Consider the following 5,522-nt stretch of genomic DNA (forward strand, 5'->3'; position numbering starts at 1 on the left):
ACACACACACACATACATACATTAGAGCAAAAGGATCTTCATTTTCATGTTCATCGAGTTAATTATCATCAGCACCAACACACAGCAGCCACTCCACTCGAGGGAGCAACACTGAGACTCACTGTTAGAGGTTTCCATGCAGCTTGTTAACATCAGGTACCTGTAAATTAAAAAAATTTACCTATTTGACTGGAAAATTATTGTAAATGATTATTTATTGATATGGAGAGTTTTATTTCAAAGAGACGGTTGAATATGAAAAACAATGAGTCACTCTTGCAGGATAGGAATGACATCAAAATGAAAACAAACAACTGTTCAATAGAGAAGGTCTTGACAACAGATCTTCACTGTTGGACGGTGCTTTTTATAGTTACATTACAGCTTTTTGGGTGGTATTATGGCAATTATTATCAGATATGAGGAAGATGTATGGTCTTTGTAGCACTGAAGACAGAGGTAGCTGGCACTAGAAAACTTCAAAGGGGATATTCAAGAAGCCGATCGATGGGCTGGAGTACGTGCAAAACAAAACAAAAAAGGTGATTATTAACAATAGCACTAACCAAACAGAGGCAAAATGAGCCCCTGGACACAAAGTATTATTAAATATTATTACTAATATAATATAAGATTTCTGTTTTGCTCACAGTTCATCTATGGACATATACCTTGTACTTTTCCTTACTCAACTTGACAGCGTCCAGTCACTCACCACTTAGATCACTGTTCCCAAATAAGCACATGATCTAACATCACCTAAGACACACAAAACAAAAAAACAACATAGGAAACATTATCACAGCAGGACCAGAGCTCTTCAGCAGAACATAACCTTGCCTGTTCTTTTACTATAATAAAATATAATAATTTTTAGATAATTTAATAGATTAACTGAAACACTGTGTTGAAATTGATGATAAACACACAAAAGCAGCGTTGGGAAACAGGGCAGAGTGAAAAGGAAGAGAAGAAACCTTTTCTAAGGTGGAAAAAGAAGGCAAAAGACAAACCACAGAGATCAAAAAGATTTTGGAAAAATGAAAGAGAAATCAAATACATCTGGTAAGGTGCAATGGTCAGAATTAGTGCTTGATTGATTATGTAATGTTGTTACATCCTTTTCCTGATTATATTCACATAAGAAAGTTCATTGATCACATTGATAATGAAAACATTCATTGTTCCACATTTCATTAAACTAAAATTTGGTTAAAACTTGCAACAACTTGAGTGAAAACATATAACTGATCTGTCAGGGATCTGCAGATGATTTGGAGATGCATGTTTGTTTGAGTCCTGTCCCACTAAAACCAAAGCAGAGTAAAGCTAATTTATTTCATATAACAAGGCTTATTCACAGAGGAGATTCTGAAATGTCACAGTAAGAAAAGAACACGTGTAAATAATAAAACCAACAATAGCTGCTTCAGTTTCACCACCCTTGTATGTGCATCTGGCTCACTGTCACACTGTCAAGAGCCATCTTTGATCTTATTAGTAACACCTGAGTCTTTTCACAATGACAAGTCAAATAGTTTGTTCTGAAAAGGGCCCAAAAATGGAACAAAAAAGACACAAAAATAATGTTTAAAAAAAGAGGAGAACATTATAACAGTGAGCTAAACACACAGCCATGACATCGTGTTGTGTAAGGTGGTAACTTAGTGGTGAGATATAATCATCCTAGGAAAAGGTTAAAGGGCAAATGTGTTGCTTTGGAAAAATGATCCCTTGAAAAAATATTCTTGGCTACTGAAATAGGTTTCTAAACTATCTATCACTCTGTGTTGCTCCCGTAAACACACACCCTCAGCGAGGTCACAGTTCAGACAGCTGGATAATAACATTACAACTAATGGACTCTCATCTGTTTATTCATAAAGGTTTCCTCTCTCTTTACTCTCTGTGTGTATGTGTGTGTGTGAGCAGGCAGAGAAGACCGTTTTCAGCGGTTTCACGTTGCGTCTCCGGGGACGCTGTGGTGACTATACCCACAGTGCTTTGCTGCACAGGCAGGTCTGTGTGGGAGTGAGCTAGTAGTTTTATTACATTACTGTCAGGCACAGAGACGCACTGTGGCACAGCATCAGGATGCACACTAATCCACCACAAACTAGATGTGTGTATAATATGTGAGTGTGTGTGTGTGGCTGTCCTTACCTGTCCTTACATTTCCTGTTTTAAATCTATTAAAAGTACTATTTTGATTTCTTCTGTGGTTATTTGAATGAAAACATACGTGTTTGTGTGTTTTTATTAAAGAAACAGAGAGTGTGTATTGTGAGTATGTGTGTTGTACATTGTTGGCTTGTGTCTGCTTTTGATATCTAAATCATCAACAGGTCACAGGTGCCAGATGACAGCAGAATGTGCTCATGGGAACTGCGGCGTGGATAGAGAAGCCCGGACAGACTGCTCCTGACAGCTGGCCAATCAACTCTGCTGAAAACCTTTCCCTTGATGACATCACCAGACCTCAACCGTTGAGCTGCCCGTCTGACTTTCTCCGTCGCAAAATGCAATGAAATGCCGTTTTAAGTCAAGTTTAAGAAACGTAAGCATGGTGAGATAGAAATTATTTCTGTATATTTATCTATGGTACCTAACATAAGTTTCCAAATATTACTGAAATGTTAGCTTTTGTATATGGAAGGAAACCAGGTAGACATATATGTTGAAGGTTGCTCTGTTTTTCTAATTCCAAGACCTCTGGAGCACAAAGACGACATGATACCAGCTGAGAATTTCCAGCCTTTGACTTGCATGACATCATTCAGCCCAGAAAGGAAACAACACTGCCTAGCAACAAAAAGTTGTTCCAACATAATTTATTCCCTTTTGGGAGGACCATTAAAATCTGTTGACAGTGTTTTTAAAATCTCAAAGGGCCAGATTCAAGCCAGAAACTGTACATGTTGATTACACCTGAAACTATGCAATAGTGGGGCGTTGTTGTGGTTCTCAAGTCACCATGTCAGTTCTAAGCTGTTCCACTGAAGATTTTCTTTTTACAGGTGTGCACTGGATATTTAAATAACGTTTAGGGGCCCAAAGAGGTAAAATTATCCATTAATTAACAGGTAAAAAAAAATATTAGAGGAAAGTCTATAATAAATCTGCATGATTTTGTGTGGTGGAAATACGTTTTTTGTTTTCTGCTTTCCTATCCGGTTAAATATCTGGCAACTCACTCTCGACCCCCAGGTTTGGAACCACTACTGTAACAGACAAATAATGTATGTTCATTATTGAATGTGTCTAATAAAAAACCTGTGAAAATTTAAATTAATAAACTGTAAAATTGTAAAATAAAATCTTACAGATCAAATATTTCCCAAAGTTCCTGTAAACATTATACACATCCCACAAAACAGGAGGCGACCTCTGTGGGCTTCTTTTATTATATTTTTTCTATTATTTTGTATGACATGTTAAAATACAGTCCCATAACAGAGCGCACTGACAAAAACTGAAGAGGTTATTATATATTATTATTAAATGTAGCTAAATATAAAATTATGTTTGAGTGCATTGTTACATATGGGGATTTTTTTGTTAGTATGTTGTTGTAAGCTATGTCTGTGCCATGCTAATTAGCATTCAAACTCTCTTTTTTGGGGGTGGGTGAAGAAGGCTTCAAAGCCTACAAATATAGTATTTATGAAACAAGGTAATATTAGAGTAGTAGTTTTTGCCACATTGTGTGAAACTGAAACTAAAATATTGTGTTTCTATGGAAGAAGAAATGATGAACCCAAATCCAAAATATCAAAAGATCTTAACAAACTTAACTCTTAACAGCAAAATAAAAATGTTTTTCGAGGCTGTTTTTGTCTTTGTGGGTAAATCACTTATTCGCCCTGTGGGGGCCTGTTTCCCTGGGCGACAGTTAGCTGCTCACAGAGGCAGGTGAGCAGTCATGTGATTGTACGTTGACAAGTTGTCTAATGCTGCTCAGCCCACCAGGAATGCGGGAAACTGGCCTTAATGGTTTCACCTCATTGGTCTGCTATTTTTACAACTGGCTGTTCCTAGATGTTTTTTTTTTATAGCTGCTGGTGTTGTTGTGTGGATTTACAGAAACACAGTCAGGTCTAAGTTTATTTAAACACCTCAGAGCTATGTCTATTTAATGGCCTGACATTTATTACAAGCCCACTCCTCAGCCACAAATAGCCTCGCTGCTGTTTGGAGCTGGAATAGTTAGCTTTTTCTCCATAGTGTGAGCAGTCGTTTGGAGTGTTACTAATGTGAGATGACAGGTAAAGTTGCAAGTTTCTCCCCCATACCAGCGCCCACTGCCGAGACTCTGTGTGAGTGTGTGTGTTCGTGGCGCAGCGGGGGAGTAGCCAGCAGTGTGTCCAGGCAGTAATCGGGTCGTAAACTCCATCAGGTTCTGTTTTCTCTGGAAGAGTTTGGAGGGACGAAGGGGAAGGTGGGCGAGAAGGAAGGAGGCAGTAAAACTCCGGTTAGCTCTGTCAGCTCTCCTTCAATCAACATGAAGACGGAGGGGGGACAGAGCAAAGCCGAGGAATGAGGAGAACATAAAACATGCAGTGAAAAAGAAAAAGGGGGGGAAGTCAAACAGGTTGGCAGAGAGCACAAGAGCAGCAGGACAAAAAAAATATATGGCTTCTTTGGGGTTTAAAAGTATTTGTAAAAATATTTTATAGAATGTTACAGCCTTCTGCGGTGGCAGATGGTTGGAGTTTGACACATGTGACAATAAATAAAAATTATTAGACTGAGTGTGGTGGGGGGCTTCTGTCCACCAGTCACAGCCCTGCATAGTCTCAGTCATCACTTGTCTCTAGTTTGTCAGTAGCAGCAGACATATGTGGTGCATGCAAACACACACATACACTTCGCAGACTTCAGAGGTCATCTTTAGGGGGGGTTGTAGAGAAAGAGGGGGCTGATGATTAGGGTTTCGAAGGCTATTTGTGTGTGTGTGTGTGATGATACAGAGTAAATGGTCAGCTCTGTCAGGTTAGCTGGTGGTCACAGCAACTGTTGTGATGAAAACACAATTTAATTTGAGTGAGAGAGACACTGGACCAACACATACGATAACACACACCTGGCCTAATACACAGCAGTCTTCTCTATTCTTCCGCTATCAGAGACATGATCCAGCCGGGGGGTTTTTTGTGTGTGTGTGTTTGCATGCACGGGCGTCCTTGTTGGAGGACTAATTGTAACTGGACCCAGTAATGAAGCTTTTCAGGGCTTCCTGTTGTGACTCTGTGCTCCTGTCTGGGCTCAAATACTCGTCTCCCAGACAGTAACCCAAACAACAGAACAATTCATGGCTGCAACGGCGTTTCAGATCATGTCAATATCTCAGTGCTATACCCCGGTATAATTACTGCAAGCAATGAAACCATAGTTAAAAGATATTTCCGGTTTATAAAAACCTGTAGCTTGTTTTCATGTTTCATGTTGATAATAATACCACTGTTCTTTAGCACATAAGATTTTCTGACATGTAACTGTAGGGAAAGTGCAGTAGTAAATAG

General features: G+C 39.1%; 1 long non-coding RNA gene across 1 annotated transcript; it reads left to right on the forward strand.

Moving 5' to 3' along the window:
• Nucleotides 1-796: 796 nt before the first annotated feature.
• LOC118331636 lies at nt 797-3,094 on the forward strand. The gene is made up of 3 exons (XR_004796892.1): nt 797-1,065; nt 1,933-2,019; nt 2,346-3,094. It is a non-coding gene; the product is annotated as an uncharacterized LOC118331636 (long non-coding RNA).
• The last annotated feature ends 2,428 nt before the right edge of the window (nt 3,095-5,522 follow it).

Source organism: Morone saxatilis, unplaced genomic scaffold (genome assembly GCF_004916995.1).
Source record: "Morone saxatilis isolate NCDOM2014 unplaced genomic scaffold, NCSU_SB_2.0 Contig20, whole genome shotgun sequence".
Lineage (NCBI taxonomy): Eukaryota > Metazoa > Chordata > Actinopteri > Moronidae > Morone > Morone saxatilis.